Below are 16,625 nucleotides of genomic sequence, written 5' to 3'. Positions count from 1 at the left end.
TTGACCAGGATGGTCTCGATCTCCTGACCTCGTGATCCACCCGCCTCGGCCTCCCAAAGTGCTGGGATTACAGGCTTGAGCCACCGCGCCCGGCCTGGTAATAGGAAATTTTAAAAGGACTTTATTAAAGAGTGCTATGGTTAAAAGTCAGGTTAATTAAAGGTGGATATTCATACTCTAACAGCCTGGAATCCAGGGGAAAAAGAGGAGGCACCAGAAACCCTTTTCCTGGCCCTGTTCGTCCAAGGACTCCATTATAAAGCCAGTAACCAATTAAGAAACTTAAAAACCGGCAAATGAAAACTCTTAAAACTACTATAGTGATCTTCTTCTGTTCGTCTGTTTAATTATATGTGTTGTGTGTAATGTTTATATAAAAGAGCTCTAATTTATTGGCTTAAACAAAAATAAGCGCCTAAGTCAAATATTTTGAAAGCAAAATGAAAATTGTAATGCCTTTTAGTTCATGTAACTTTAGTCATCTTTGGGAAATAAAAACAGCTTTAAAGATTATTGATAAAGACATTTTGTCTAAATTATATAGGTCAGATATTAGGTTTGCTATATGCTTTAAGGTCATAAACTGCATTGACTTTTGAAAATTGTTCAATTTATTTTGGAGACATTACATTCTAAATAAGGCCTGGGGATATATGGAATTAGCCATGTCCCCTAGCTATGCAAAGGTTATAAAGAAAATAGATTGTATATCAGAAAGGATGTGGTATGGTAAATTCTTGTCCTAAAGTAAAATGGTTGTTTAAAAAGAGGGATGTTTAGGGAAAGTTAGAAAGTCTAAACATGTCGTACATTTTGTAAGTCATGAAATAATTTATGAAAAGGAATTTTTGCCAGAAACGTTGTACAATTTAAAGGTGATTAGGCCTCCTAAATGCTTCGTAAAATGTCACTGTGACTCTTAAATGTACAGCCTGCCTGCTAATTTACAGCTAGGTAAGGCCTGGGATACCTAGAGTTAGATGTTGGAAAGAGTCACACCTTATCTGCATTTCTGTCTGGGTCCTGGGCTCTACACATTGTACATAATTAAAATCCCTTACTTACAAAGGTTTTCACCAAAAGTAAAAAGTTGCTAAGAGTTAACTTTGTAATATGTAATCGAGACTACTGAAAAAATAAGTTTACAGGCAAGCTGTGTAAGGAGAATGAAATGTGTTTTTTTGTAAGAGATTATAAGAAAATACAGGAATGTAAATTTTTGCCTAGGTTAGAGGGTTAAAGGATTGTTTGAAATTAAATAAAAGTAAAGGTTTGAACAAGTTGTGGAAGGTTTATAAAAATTAGTTATAAGAGTTTCTATGTGTGAACATATCAGCTAAAGTTAAAATGGCATTATTCACTTTTTTCTTATAGACATTGGAATAAAAGCACAACAGAGTTTTCTTAGAAGATTGCTCTGCTCTGAGAAAAATAATAGTGAAGGTTATAAAGGGTTTATAAAAATCTTACCTATGGTCAAACTAATTAAAACTTAGCCGGGCACGGTGGCTCACGCCTGTAATCCCAGCACTTTGGGAGGCCGAGGCGGGTGGATCACGAGGTCAAGAGATCGAGACCATCCTGGTCAACACGGTGAAACCCCGTCTCTACTAAAACTGCAAAAAATCAGCTGGGTGTGGTGGCGCGTGCCTGTAATCCCAGCTACTCAGGAGGCTGAGGCAGGAGAATTGCCTGAACCCAGGAGGCGGAGGTTGCGGTGAGCCGAGATCGCGCCATTGCACTCCAGCCTGGGTAACAAGAGCGAAACTCCATCTCAAAAAAATAAATAAATAAATAAAATAAAACTTAATAGGTTTATAAAATGTTATTAAAAACTAGCTTTAAAAAATTAAAAATACACTAATGGAAACATAAAATTTGGTTTTCACTTTTAAAAAGGATTATTTAATATTAAAAGATAATAAAAGGTTTTTGTTTACCTTTTAAGTAAACTACAAAAAAAAAAAAATAGTGGGAGAGGAAAGAAAGGAGACAGTCAGTTGGCCTCATGCCATCTTCAGTGTGTCTTGTTTAGAAAGCTGAGTCTCCTCTCTATCACAATAATGTTTTTTCCTTTAAAAATTGTTAAGTTATTTCGGCTACATGAATGACTTATGGTAACCTAAGATTCTATGTTGTAATATCCAATGTTTTAAACTTTTGGTAGTTGACAAACCTTTCAAAATCAAGCTCTAGATTATCATGCTAAATCAGCCAATATTAAAATTGTTTAAATACACAGTTTGAATGGTCTAAGTCAAATTACCTATGATAACCCATTAGTTGTCAGTGCTATGCACCTAAATTGGAGAAACAATTGGTATTCAAGAGGACGTAAGTCCAACGTTAAGCATGGACAGCCACCTTATCCTTCTTGAGTCCTTAAAACTTTTGTTATTAAAGGTTCTGGAAAAAATAAAATAATCCAAATTGAATATATTGATGTGGTAACTTATAAATTGCGGAAATAGTTTAAATCCAATGTTTGGTGCTGGCTTTGGCAGCACGTATACTACAATTGGAACGATACAGAGAAGATTAGCATGGCCCCTGAGCAAGGATGACACACAAATTGGTGAAGCGTTCCATATTTAACACTGGCTCGGAGAGCAACAGTGCAACAGTGGGGGAGCCACCAACAGATCCCATACCAGAAGATGAGAAAAAAGAATAAATGTTGCTTTGTTTTATGTGTTCTAAATACTTTTTTAAGTGAAAAAATGTTTTTTGGTTTAAAAAAAGAATCCAATGTTTGTTTTCATATTCCTGGAAAGACAGTCGAAGCTTCAGATGCATTTGGCTACCTGATGGGCCATTTAAACATTTATAAAGGGATTTCATTTTATTGTCATTTTCAATGCATGTTTTCTGGTTGTATAAAAGATTTCCTGTGAAACAGGGCTGATGTTATGACAGTAGATTATAGTATATTTTCACCAGGCAGAGAAAGCTTTTTAGATTCACAGAGGACAATCCCTTCACAATCTAGAACCTGAAGATTGGATCTTCTGAGAACATCAGAGAGAAGAAAAACTGTCCTTGCTATCCACACTAGAGGAAAACTTTGGAGCCTTAAACCTTGGGTTCATAATCTCACAACTGAGAAGGGTCCCTCCACACTCCTGGAACTGTACACCCACTGGAACCCTTAAGGTAAAACTAACCAAAAGGTTTCTCCCCAGAACAAGATGACATCCTTGATGTGAACAGCTTTTCCCAAGATCATGAATCAAAACTGCTAATATCACAAGACTCATTGAATATTTTTTCCTTGTTTATGCCTCTATGAACAATAGAAATTAAAAAGGGGTCTATTATGTGCACTTATAGGGTATACTTTTATTTGTGAAGGATTTTGCAGCTAGCCTTTTACATGAATAACCTTATCCTTCAATAGATAAAAGATGAAGGCCCAATGTAGGTAACAAATTTTCGTGGTACATATGTTGTCTCATAATCAGTCAAACCTCCTGTTAACCCACATCATGGATTAAAGAGAACATTGACAAGAGGCCTTCACTCTTCTAGAAAGACATCATTTGTTAGGTCTTTTTTCCATGGTTTAGAATAAAAGAGGCAATAATTTGAAATGTCTCTTTCATAATAGGCTCTACAGCAAATTCCACTTTAAAGGCTATCGTTATGCAACAGACTTTAAATTCTCTTGTGAACATAATGCTAAGTAACAGAATTGGCTAAACAGAGAAGTACCTTCGCAGCTGCTGCCACTGTGGCCCATGGAGAAATACATCAAATGTAAGTTATAAAAAATTCTGGCCGGGCACAATGGCTCACATCTGTAACTGCAGCACTTTGGGAGGCAGAGGCAGGTGGATCCCCTGAGGTCAGGAGGTTGAGACCAGCCTGGCCAACATGGCAAAATCCCATCTCTACTAAAAATACAAAAATTAGCCTGGAATGGTGGCAGTTTCCTACAATTTCAGCTACTCAGGAGGCTGAGGCCAGAGAATCACTTGAACCCAGGAGGTGGGGGTTGCAGTGAGCTGAGATTGTGGCACTGTACTCTAGTCTGGGTGACAGAGCGAGACTCTGTTGCAAAAATAAGCAAATAAAAGTAAATAAAAATTCAGTTGTAGGGAATTAATGAAAAGACCACTTAGTCAAGCAAGTAGACTCTTCATCTAGCTCATTCTTTAATCCAATTAATTTTAGGTAGTTTGGCTTATGGGGATCCTGGTAAGGAACATACTTCAAACTCTTGCTGTTATCCTCCTGATAATCATAATAATAGTCTCCCTGGTGTACTGTATTTTCTCAAAGGTTTTAAATGCTTTCAAGCAGCCATCTCTAGAATGTCAAATGGTCTCGCTTCAACCGGAATTACAAAAGCTGAAAGAAATGTGTGACCATGAGGGCACTGTAACCTAGCAATGACATGCTGAGACCGGAAACCTAAAATGATGGTAACTGAGACTGGCACTAAGGCCCTAAGTTCTGGTCACACTGTTATCTAATTAAGAACCTGGTCAAAAGGAGGTAATTCTTTTTTTAAACAAAATTATGGGAGGCCATTATTTTGGATTGAGCTCATGCACTGGACCCCAACAAATCAAACTAAAATAGAGTCACTCATGCTAAATGTGACATAAGCTAATGCTTTAAAAAAAACGCATGCATGCTAGAACAGACCAGGTTTTGTTTTTCTCCCATAAACAGGATGTTTCAGTGTAAGGAGGTACCCTCTAATCGGTCCTTATAATCTCCTTGCAAAACCCACTGTTATACGGTTTCCCAGTGGGTTTTAAAACCATATAGATACATTTACAACAGTCATAGTAACATCAGTGACTAAGGTTTTCGTCAATCTCTCAAAATGGAGAAAATGACCAAAAGCGGGAAATTGTTAAGGCAAACTAAATATGGCCCGAGAAGGACTCTGTCCTTCTATATTTGATTCCTTGTGGATGGACTATAACTTAGCTTATAGACAAAATTGAAAACCTAGCTTAATGGTATACACCAGTAACAATAACAGTGGTGGCCAATCCCAGTGGCTGTATTTCAACCACTCATAACCGGCTGAATGCTCAGACTGCTTCAAATAAGGCGAACACCGAGCCGTGACCAATATTGCTGTTTCTGAACCTCACTTCCTATTCCTGTACCTCACTTTGCCTTTTTTGTCTATAAATTTGTTCTGACCACCAGGCACCCCTAGAGTCTGAATCTGCCGCGATTCTGGGGGTTGCCGGATTCGCGAATCATTCATTGCTTAAACTCCTTTAAACTTAATTCAGCTGCAGTTTTTCTTTTATCAACACAGTAAGCTCTCAGTAATGAGTGGGCTGAGTGTAAACTGGAGGGATTTGTTTGATTGTCTTTTACTCTAAGAGTAGGAGCTCCTGAGGGAAGGGGATGCTCTTCATTTACGTATCCCTTTTACTCCCATCCTTCACGCCTGACACACTGCCTGGCACGTATTAGGGACTCAGTAAATGCTTGTTCAGTGAATCAGTTCAGCTATGAAGTCTGTGTTAGTCAGTCCAGGTAAATAATGGAGACAAGGATTTACGACTGAGGCGAAAGAGCCGGAGCGGCAGAAGGACGCCAGGGGGAGCAAGAACCTGCAGTCTTCGGATATCGCGAGAGCTCCCGCGCTCTCCACAACACTGCTTGTTCTGTTTTGGGCGGAAGCGCTAGTCCAGAGGAGGAACTACTCTTGAGGGGCAAGGCCTTGCCAATGGCGTGCGGGTTGCTTCCGGGTCGCACTCCCGGAAGCAGGAAGTTGCCCATCCTCCTCGCCCGGCGGCCGCTGTCCCCGAGGCGGGAGGAGCCCGAGGGGGCGCGGGCCCCGCATGTGAGTGACTGGGGCCCGAGGCTGGGTGGGGGGAGGCCGCCCTGTGACAGCCTCGCCGCCGCGCCCGTCTCTAACATCCTCGTGCAGCCACCCCTCGCCGCTGTTACCACTCTCTGTCCCAGCTCTGATCCGTTTTCTGAGCCTCTCCAGTTTCGTAGATTGACAGCATCCCCTGGCAGCTCCCCCGGGGTCGACTCCCTTTAGACATCTGTCACTTTCCTTGACTCCGCCGGGAAGAGCAAAACGAGGCCGACCTTGTTTGAACTTGTTTCTCAGGCATCACAGCAGTGTCCAAAACTTGAGCGTTGGTAACGAAGTCCAGATTTCTGCCTTTTTGATGGAATTTTTAAGAAATTGAGAATAGATTCCCCACCCCCTTCTGAATCATCTTTTTCTAATAATTGTTAGGGGGCAATAATATTTTTAAGTGTGTACTTGGTATGTGATAAACCTGGCATCCTGGATTTAAGAAAGAAATATGACTTGGTTTATTGACACATAAAATTGTTGTTTGTAATCACTTCGTAGAAGGAAATTTACCTGCGTCGTGTTTTGTAGTACTTTAAGACTGTTAACTGTGCAGGCCACACTTTTTCTAGTCTCAGAGCCCTCGTAGCCTTAGTATTCGCAAATACGTTTCTTTTTCAAGTGTTTAGTCATCAGTCACCTTATAATAGAGACTACTTCCAGATGCTTAGTATTCTGACTTTTCTGATTGCTCATTTGGTAGTTCTTGTGGAATCTTCTGTAGACGTCTCTCCCTTAATAAATCGTTTATTTGAATTTGAGTTGTCAAAATTTCCCTCTAGGGAACAACGTGCCTTTAAAATAATAACTAAATTCAATTTTGCTGCATTGAGGTTTTGACTAAAGGTTCACATAGCCCAACTTGCCTACCAGAAAGAGGTCCTGATTCCCTGTCAGACCTTTTCTACTTCGACTGAAACATTTTTCAAGACCTGCTTTGAATACCTGTTCCTCCACAGCTACTCCACACACCAAAAACAATGTCCAAGTACTAGATTCCTAACCTGCTCACGTTAAACACTCATCACATTGATGCTTCCTCTGCATTTTTAAAAGAGAATAAAAGAATAAAGCATAAAATGAATAAACCATGACTTACATTCAATTAGTTTGGAATGATAGTTTGGAATGATGACTTTAGGTCCTTTCTATAAATTTGTTCAACATTAATCTGATTCCATGTCTGAGATGAATTCTCACGGCTGTTCGTAGTTTTTTATGTTTTCTCCGTTTATCTCTGCTTTCAAGAAGCACTATTTAGGGTGGGAGGTAGACAGGAAAATAGATGTAGTACAAAGCCATAGAGGTTCATAGGACAAAAACTGAGGTCAGAGTCTTAAAGAGTTCACTTATTGGACAAAGCACTGGAGACTAGGCTTTTTCGGCAAAGTTAATTATTTGTGTATTCAAAAGCAAAAATATGTGAAACAGTATGACTCTATAGAATGTGAGGAAGGATTAATGGGAAATGAAACTGAATAGGTAGGCAGTGACTAGATCATAAAGGACCATGGTAAGTAATTTGGACTTTATCTTTAAAAAAAAAAAAGAAAAAAAAGCAAAAAGACAGGGTCTCACTCTCTCACCACTTTGGAGTGCAATGGCACGATTATGGTTCACTGCAGCCTTGAACTCCTCGGCTCAAGCTACCCTCCCACCTCTGCCTTCTGCGTAGGTGGGACTACAGGTGTGCACTACATACTTGGCCAATTTTTATTTTTTATTTTTTTCTAGAGACAAGGTCTCACTATGTTGCCCAGGCTGGTCTTGACCTCCTGGGCTCCAGCAGTCCTCCCACCTCAGCCTCCCAGTGTTGAGATTATAGGCATGAGCCACCATGCTTGACTTGGGACTTTATCTTAAAATGATTGTTATTAGGTATTTAATTTGTGTGGTTATTGGGATAAATGTGTTACATCATTTTATAATTCTCTTAAAAACATTGTGGGGCAGGCATAAATCGTCCCCATTTTATGCATGAAAACTCTTAAGTCTTAGAGAGGACAAGTAGTGTCATGGCCTCACAGTAAGTGGAAAAAATCTAGAATTTGCATCCAGCTTTTTCCAATTCCAGTACCTGTGTTCTTAGTCACCTTGCTAAAGTGCTCCGGCAGAGGATGGGGAGTCTTGGAAGGTACTTAACATGAACCAATTTGTGTTTCAAAAAAAAATAGCTGACCGAGTGTGGTGTCTCATGCCTGTAATCCCAGCACTTTGGGACTTTGGGAGGCTAAGGTGGGCAGATCACCTGAGGTCAGGAGTTCGAGACCAGCCTGGCCAACATGGTGAGACCCAGTGTCTACCAAAAAATACAAAAATTAGCTGGGTGTGGTGGCGTGCACCTGTAGTCCCAGCTACTTGGGAAGCTGAGGCATGAGTATCACTTGAAGTTGGGAGTATCACTTGAAGCAGTGAGCTGAGATCATGTCACTGCACTCCAGCCTGGGTGACGAGTGAGACCCTGTCTCAAAAAATAAAAACAAAAATAAAAAACTGGACAAGGCAGAGGATGGATTGGGGAAGAAGAGAACTGGAAGTATAGAGATTAACTACATCTTTGTGATGGTTCATAGGAGAGATGTTGAGGGCCTTAACTGTGCCGTTACTGTAGAGGCAGAGAGGAGGGGATGAATGTGAGAATTACATAGGAGGCTGAATCAAGAGGACTTAGTGATAGTTTCATTGGTGAGAATGAGGTGGGAGGGGAATAGTTTTTAAATTTGAAGGATTAGTGTTTCCATTAAGAAAAGGAGTGCAGTGGGAGGAATGGATTGAAGGGGAAAAACAGTAAATTCGGTAATAGACACATTACATACAGGGGGCTATGGGAAACTTGGATCGCCGTGTCTGGTAGGCAGCTGGATAAATGAGTCTGGAGCCCTGGAGAGAGTTCTGGACTGGAGAAGAGATTTAGGAATCACTATAGCTGGTCGTCAAAGCGTTGGAGGGAGTAAGAAGGTCAAGGACAACTGTGGTGGTTACCAGCACTTGGGAAGAGAACTAGCGAATTGTGTTAAGGTTTGAGAATACTTCCGGGAGATAGATAACGGGGTGAAACAGCAGCTGCTGCAGAGAGGTCAGATAAGGTAATAACTGAAAAAAAATCCTTCGAACTCGGTGTTTAGAAAGCCATCTGTGGCCTCAGTGAAAGCAATATCGGTGGAATGAGGGGGCAGAAATATGATTTCAACAGGTTAACAAATGAATGGAGACCTGAGAAACAAGAAAGTGAGTGACTTTCTCTCCTTTCTCTCCCCAACCCCCAAAGGAGCCTACCTCTGTCGGGAGGGAGGGAGAGAAACTTAGAAAGGAAGGATTATGGCATTTTTCTAATAGTGAAAATGGAAGCAGAGGTAAGCTTAAAAATGTGGAGATATCTGCTTCATATATGTCAATATCCTAAAAGGCCAAAAAAAAAAAAATGCTGGAGGACTTTTTCTGGATTTAAGTAGATTAAAGAGAGTGGCAGCCAAATTCAGTGTGTGGGTCATTGGTTGGATCCTGGATTTTTAAGTAGCTATATGGTCTTTTTTTTGTAATTTGATGGTTAAGGAAATTTGGCTATAGACTGAATATTAGGTAATACTGAGATAATTACTCATTTTAATGGGTATGGTAACAATGGCAGTGGTTATATAGAATAAGTTGTTATTCTTAGGAGATGCATGTTGAAATATTTAGAAATGATTTCATAATGTGTTGCAAGTAACCTTCAAGTAGTTCTGTAAAAACAGAAAGAAAATATAGCTAAATGTAAACAACTGGTGAATCTAAGTGAAGGATATACCGATGTTCATTGTACTATTTTTGTACAAAAAGCTGTATGTATTTAATGTCTACAACTTGATGAATTTGGAGATAAATATACCCCTGTGAAACCATCACCACAATCTGTGCCGTTAACCTACCCATGGCGTCAAAGTTTCCCCTGCCTTCTTATTTATTATTATGAGCAGTAAGAACACTTAACATAAGACCTACCTTCTTAGCATATTGCTAAATATACAATACAGTATTGTTAATGCTAGGCACTGTGTTGTACAGTGGGTGTCTAGAAATTACTCATCTTGTATAACTGAAACTTTGTATTCTTTCCCTGTTTCTTTCTGTCTGCAGCCTCCGGCAACCACCATTCTGTTCTTTGCTTCTATGCCTTTAGCTATTTTAGATTAATCGTACAAGCGGTATCACCTAGAAATGTGAGGTTGACTGAAAGTCTGGAGAGGCAGATCCAGGGTCAGTTTAGCAAGTTTATTTTAACCTGCCAGGCTGGCTGCCTCACCACAGGCAGTGAAGACAGCAGCCTGGCTTACAGACTGTGGGGGTTATATAGGGGGTTTGCAGGTAGCCGGGTGCTAGTCTAAGAAAAAACACATTTTGGTTTTTAGGTGCTAACATTCTGCTTAATTGGGTCACCATCCTACATCCTAGAACCCAGGTGCCCTGTTTGCAAGGCTTGAGGCTGTTTTTCTTGTGAGCTTAGCTTAGCAGGAGAGAACGGGGAGGGGGTCTATGGGCTTGCCTTGCTGCGACCCTAACATTCCAGGCTTTTGTTACATATATATAAAAGAAAGGGAGAAGGGCACAGTTTGTTGTTTCTAGCTGCTTCATGCCGAGTAGGGACACTGGTTGGGGCGAGGCTGGCTTGCAACTTGGTAGTCCTGGAACACCATTATGTTTTGTATTATGTCATGGGTAAAAGCTTGTAATTGATTCTGCAAACACTGGGTGAAAAGATGTAAGAGGCAAGGGCTAAAGACCAAAAAGAGGAGGAGGATATAGCAGGGCCGAGCAGGGCAAGCAGCCAGGGGGCCCAGGAGCTGAGAGATCAGCTGGGCCGGGAGGGCCAGGAGGGGTCCTTTTTTTTTTTTTTTTTTTTGGTAGGGGGGTTTGGTCTTTGAGCCTTTTGATAGTATTTTGTACTAACCTAGATTTACTGAAGTAGAAATAGCATTGTTTATTTAAAAAGAGGCACAGGCTTCCCTCTTTCAGCAGTGAGGAGGTCTAGGCCTCTGCAGTTTTTGTAAAGTGACTGCTGCTAAAGAGTCTAGTTGGTTTTGGAGGTGAGTGAGTTTGCTATTTGTGTGTGTGTGTGTGTATGTGTGTGTGTGTGTGTGACAATTGGAAGTTTTGGAAGAGTGACTGGAAATATGATAATGAGGTTTTTTGGCTTCCTGCTTTTAACCTGACACTAGTCATGACTCCAAGGGTTACTACTGAGAGAATGGACTGTATGGTGGTTTTTGGGTGTGTAATGTAGCAGGGACAGGGAGTTTTTGGTTTGGAGGGACAAGGTTAATGTGGGGGTAAGGTAGACGAGGGTGTGAGTACCTGTCCAGTTGGTAGGGAGACAGAAGTAGGTTGTGGATCCTCAGAGGAAGAGGATGCCTGCGGTGTTAATGTAAACAGACAAGTGGATTGAGAATAGGTGTTGGAGTGTGGAGGTTCCTTGTTTGGAGGGACTTGGTCCAGCTTTAGTCACCTAGAGTGAGGAGGGGAGAGAGACCCCTTTGAGAGCTCCTGTCTGGGGAAGGGGTTTCCATGTTTGAGAGGCAGAAGAGGAGGTAATGCAGAGGGGCTGGGTAAAGAGGCGGTTAGCCTCAGGGGAAACTGAATAGTTTACTTGGAGTGAGATATGGGAAGAGGAGTGGGAAGTGGTTTGAGCTGAGCCACAGGTGGAGGGAGGGATGGTGCCTACGTGTATGTGTGCATTGGAAGAGGTGACACCTAAGGGGGCTTGGCCAAGTTTTGTGGTGTGGAGGGTTATAGGACTTTGGATAATAGGGTGAGGGAGTTTTGTGTGGTCGTAATCGGCAGTATATGCAGAGGGAAGTTTGGTAGCTCTGGTAGTGAAGGCGGTGGGATAGTTTCTAGTGAGGGTGAGGGATTTGTCTACAAAGGCAGAGCCCTTTTGGGTGGTGCGTGAGGAGCCAATGGGAATATGGTCCCAGGGCTGAGAAATTGGGACGGCTGAGTAGGCAGTAGAGGAAAGGGAAAAACATGTTTAGCAACAGGAAGCAAGTGTGGAGCTGGAGCGCACCAACAAGGAGTGAGAGAGACCGGGAGACTGTTTGTCTTGTGGAAGTGAGGAGGGACTGGGAAGAGCAGAGGCAGCGGGGCTGTTAAGAGAGCTAGGAACTTGAGGAAGAATTGGAGTCTGTATCTGGGGGAAGGAGATGGTAGGGGTTGTGTGGAGAGGTGGCCTTTTTAGAGGGTTCATGGGGTGGCTGATAAAGTCCTGTGGGTCCTTAAACTCTCCTTGCAGATGAACAAGGAAAAGGTGAGTTAAGATCTTTTGTCATGTGGCAATGGGGGACAGAGAAGAGAACTTTTAATATTTTGTGTGCTATGGGGAGAGGCTGGTTTTTTTTAGCTGATGTGTAGGGATAGGAGAGCGGAGGGCCCCTTGAGAGGAAGTGACAGAGCATACACGACAGCTTGAGGTTATGTTTTTTAGTGAGGTAACTAGGTAGAGGGAGTAGAAGTAAGGGCAAAGGAGAGGCTACAGGGGCGTGCACCGATACGGAAGGATTGGTGAAGAGATGTTAGACTTTTTTTGGTTTGTTCTTGAGGAAAGCCTTTTCGGTGGGGGAATACTGGGGTTGGATTGTGGGGGTGACGGGGAGGAGAGGGGCAGCGGCAGAGGAAAAGGAGGCTTTTTTGTGCCTTGTTGGCCTTTCTGTTTACTTTTCAGATTGTATTTGCTCCTGTTTGGTGTTTCTGGCAGTGTATAACTCCTGCCTTAGCTGGGAGGTGTGCTGCTTGGAAGAGTTGGTAAATAAGCAGACCATTAGTGCTGGGGGTTCCTGCCTAGAATGGGGGGTTCCTGCCTAGAATGGGGGTAGGACAGCAAGGCATGATAAGGAAAGAGTGTGAGAAAACGGTATTAAATAAGGAACAAGTAAGGGGTCTGGTGGCCTGTGGACGTGAGATGAATCCGTCAGCCTCCACAGCTGAGACCTGGGAGGGATGAGTTGGTCCTGAAAATTTAGGTAAAGCTGAGTAGGTGCCCTTGGTATTGATTAAAAAGAGATTGGCTTACCTGCTACTAACAGAGTTACCCTGGGCTCTGATACACCGATGGTGGGTGGGGCCGGGGGCCCTGGGCTGCGTCAGGTTTCAGTGGTTAAACCAAGGAGCTGTGGGAGTGCAAGTGATTCTTCACCTTTTGTTTTGGTGACGGGGTTGCAGGTTGGAGGTACAGGCTTTTCTGTCTGCCTGTTGAGAGGACAGTCAGATTTCCAGTGGCCTGTCTGCTGGAGATGGGGCAAGGGCCCTTTGGCGCCCATGAATTAGGACATGCCCGCACCTAATGGCTTTCCTTGTTGCACTTGAAACTTGCCCTTGGAGGTGAACTGCTATGGGGCCTTTTGTGCCCCTGGGTGCCATAGCCAGGCTGTTTAGGTTGGTGAATGGCTGCTGCTAGAAGCTGGTACTTAGCACCATCTCTTTGGACCTTGTCTGTTTTACTTTGTTCAAACCTGTTGTTGAAGACCTTGAAGGCCAGGTTAAGGAGGCCTTGTTGTGGGATTTGAGGCCCATCTTTAGCCTTTTGAAGTTTGTGCCGGATGTCTGGAGCAGACTGGGTGATGAAACGAGTGTTAAGAACTATGGTGCCTTTTCGGATGAGCACAGTGGCTCATGCCTGTAATCCTAGCACTTTGGGAGGCTGAGGTGGGCGGATCACAAGGTCACGAGTTTGAGACCAGCCTGACCAACATGGTGAAACCCCATCTCTAAAAAAATAAAAAAGAACTATGGTGCCTTTTGGAGGGCAGGATTAGCATGGGTGTATTTTTTTGGAAGGCCTCTGTAAGGCAGAAAATAACTGGGCTTTTGGGAACTTTTGAGTTTTAAACAAAATATACAGCTTTGTTAAGGCCTGCAATAAAACAAGTAATTATATGGTTACAAGATGCCCGGCCAGGATCTGTAGGCTAATATTCCCAGGCCAGTTCCTCCTGGGGGCAGCAGCCGCCCCTACGGGTTTAGTAGGGTCCTGTCGATGAAGGGCATCAGCATGTGCCTGTGCCGCAAGCCACACTCTTTCCTTCTCTCTGGGGAGGAGAGTGGAGGAGAGGATAATATAGAGATTATGCCAGGAAGTTTGTAAGACTGGGTAGGATATTTAAATTCTTTGATGTAAGTGTCTGGATTGGAGAAGAAGGACCCGAGGTGCTTTTTAATTTGGGAGAGATCGGATAGAGAGAAGGGGACATGAACGTGGACTCTGCCTTCCATCCCCGCCACTTCACGAAGGGAGAGTAAGGGAGCTGGCTGTGGGGGATGCTGGGTCCGAGAGTGGGTGTGGGGTGGAGATGGAGAGGAGTCGGAGTTGGAAGCTGAGGGTGGGGGATTGGATTGAAGAGGGGAGGGGACAAGGGAATAGCTGGAGCTGGGGTGTGAGGCAGAGGTTCAGGGTGTCCTGATGGAGGCTTGGGCATTGGCGGAGAGGAGGGAAGTCAGCTGGGTTGAAAGAGAATGCATCATCCATCAGGGCCGTGGGAGGGGTTGAGGTGGGTTTTGAGCGGGCGAGGAGGATTTGGAAAGTGGAGCAGGACTGACAGAGAGAGGAGGGGTTGCAGAGGGTAAAGAAAGCCTGAGCATAGGGAACCTCAGACCATTTACCATTGCAGTGGCAGAGATTGTCAAGGTCCCTCCCGGAGAATGTTGAAATTGAAAATACCATTATCTCTAATGACCAGTGAGGATGAGCATTTTTTCATGTTTGTTGGATGAACCTGGAAACCATCATTCTCAGCAAACTGACACAAGAACAGAAAATCAAACACCGCATGTACTCACAGGAGGGTGATGAACAATGAGAACACATGGACACAGAGAGGGGAGCATCACACACTGGGGTCTGTAGGGAGGAACTAGGGGAGGGACGGCACGGGGTGGGGAGTTGGGGAGGGATAGCATGGGAAGAAATGCCAGATATAGGTGATGGGGAGAAAGGCAGAAAACCACATTGCCGTGTATGTACCAGTGCAACAATCTTGCATGTTCTTCACATGTACCCCAAAACCTAAAATGCAATAAAATATATATATTTTTTAAAAAGGGGGAAAGAAAATACCATTATCAGCCTACTGAGAATCGTTGTGTAATTTATATTGGGGCTAAGCTGTATTGCAATAGAAAATTAGTTTTTCTGGCCTGACTACAGACCGGAGGCCAAGGGTGTCTAGATTTTGGAGGAGGCATCCTAAGTCCCAGCGGGGGAGTAGTTTTAGATGGAATGGACTGTCTGGACCCCATGTTGAAAGGCCGGAAGAGAAGGAGGCTTCCGCGGAGAAGGAAGACAGGAGAGAGTGTCCTTTGCTCTGTTTCCTTCACCTAAGACAGTGAATTTGGAATAGTAGCTGTCGAATTAGGCATCTCAAGACTATAGGACACTGGCCCCTGAGGCCAGAGGGGGGCCTTCAGCCCAGCCCAGCACTGGAACTTTTGGACAGAAAACAACAGTTGAGGAACCCGCACAGAGGCAAATCTCTCTTCAACTTACCGGCCAGGAGGTGATGATTTGAATGATAACCGCAGTTGGTAATGTTTTATCAGTTATTTTTCCTTTTAATTGATATTTGTTTCTTCGTAATGGTTTTTATTATAATCTAAGGAACACTTCTTTACTAGAACGTATCTTCCATTAATGGGAATCACTGGATAAAATAGAATGGAATATATTCATAACACTAAAGAATGGATACAATACTGCATAGGTAGTGTAACATCAAAGAAGCAAGTAAGGAAAAAGAAAATGTAACTTACCCTGGATATAGCTCCTAGTGTTGAAGATTGGGACATATCTTGATGGACCTTTGAAACTTACTTTTGAACTGTACTGTTTCCCCTTTGGTGCTTTAACTAGATGAATCCGTTTTCTATCTTAGAGTTGCCTGGCTGGCATAGCTCTTCAGAAAACAGAACCTCCAGGGTAATGGCATATCAATGTTCAGGACTTATTTATATCTATAGAGGAGTCAGTTCTCTGTTAAACAGGGCAAAAGAGAAGTTTACATTTCTCTTAACCTGTTTTTGGCTTTAAACAAATATTTGTATTGGTAAGTTCTATCAGTTTTTCTGTCAGATATGCCTCTACCCTGTTTCTTCATAGATTGAGACCCAGAAGGAATTGCGGAGAACATCTCATCAGAGCTCTCAATTGTCTCCTCCTATTTCTGAAGTACTCCAGAATTGAAACAACTCCCTGGCTTACCTCCCAGAGGCCTCTCTTGGAAGCAAGGTTTCTTGACCTCGTTTTGAGGAGGGTTGGGAGGAGGCTCTCCTGTGCATTTCAGGATATTTAGTCTTTATCCACTAAATGCTAGTAGTACTCCTCCAGTTTGTTGATTTTTAATTGTTTTTCGGAGACATAGAGCCTCCCTATGTTGCCCAGGCTGGAATACAGTTGCTATTCGCAGGCGTGATCATAACTCACTGCAGCCTCTAACTGCTGGCCTCAAGTGATCCTCCTGCCTCAGCCTCCCAAGTAGCTGGGACTATAGGCATGTACCGCTATGCCCAACTCCTCTCCACATTCAGACATTGCCAGATGTCCCCTTTGGGGCAGAATTACCCTAATTGAGAACTGTTGTTCTAAAGTAGTGTTTCTTAATTGGGGAGTATTCCTTTAATCAGCAGAGAAGAGACTTGAAAACTTCTGCACCTGGCCTCCACTCCTAACAGTTCTGGCAACGTAGTATATCTGAGGTGGTGCATGAAACTTTGATCTTTTTTTTTTTTTTTTTTTTTGAGACGGAGTTTCACTCATGTT

General features: G+C 42.9%; 1 protein-coding gene and 1 non-coding gene across 3 annotated transcripts in view; both read left to right on the top strand.

The window, feature by feature from the left end:
* The first annotated feature begins 2,488 nt into the window (after positions 1-2,488).
* Positions 2,489-2,595, top strand: LOC119470210. Its single transcript, XR_005199099.1, has one exon. It is a non-coding gene; the product is annotated as a U6 spliceosomal RNA (small nuclear RNA).
* Positions 2,596-5,657: 3,062 nt separating this feature from the next.
* CUNH6orf89 (chromosome unknown C6orf89 homolog) overlaps positions 5,658-16,625 on the top strand; it is a 39,960-nt gene continuing 28,992 nt past the window's right edge. Inside the window, exon 1 of one of the 2 annotated variants that reach the window (XM_017522581.2) lies at positions 5,658-5,818. The gene's annotated coding sequence lies outside the window, so the exon portion shown is untranslated. Of the gene's footprint in view, positions 5,819-9,052; positions 9,074-16,625 lie in introns of those variants that run through there. The other variant, XM_017522582.2, reaches the window with a different exon arrangement.

This window comes from Cebus imitator, unplaced genomic scaffold (assembly GCF_001604975.1).
Source record: "Cebus imitator isolate Cc_AM_T3 unplaced genomic scaffold, Cebus_imitator-1.0 Scaffold24, whole genome shotgun sequence".
NCBI lineage: Eukaryota > Metazoa > Chordata > Mammalia > Primates > Cebidae > Cebus > Cebus imitator.
Note: the sequence above shows the minus strand (reverse complement) of the source record. Positions and strands in the feature narration are given on the sequence as shown.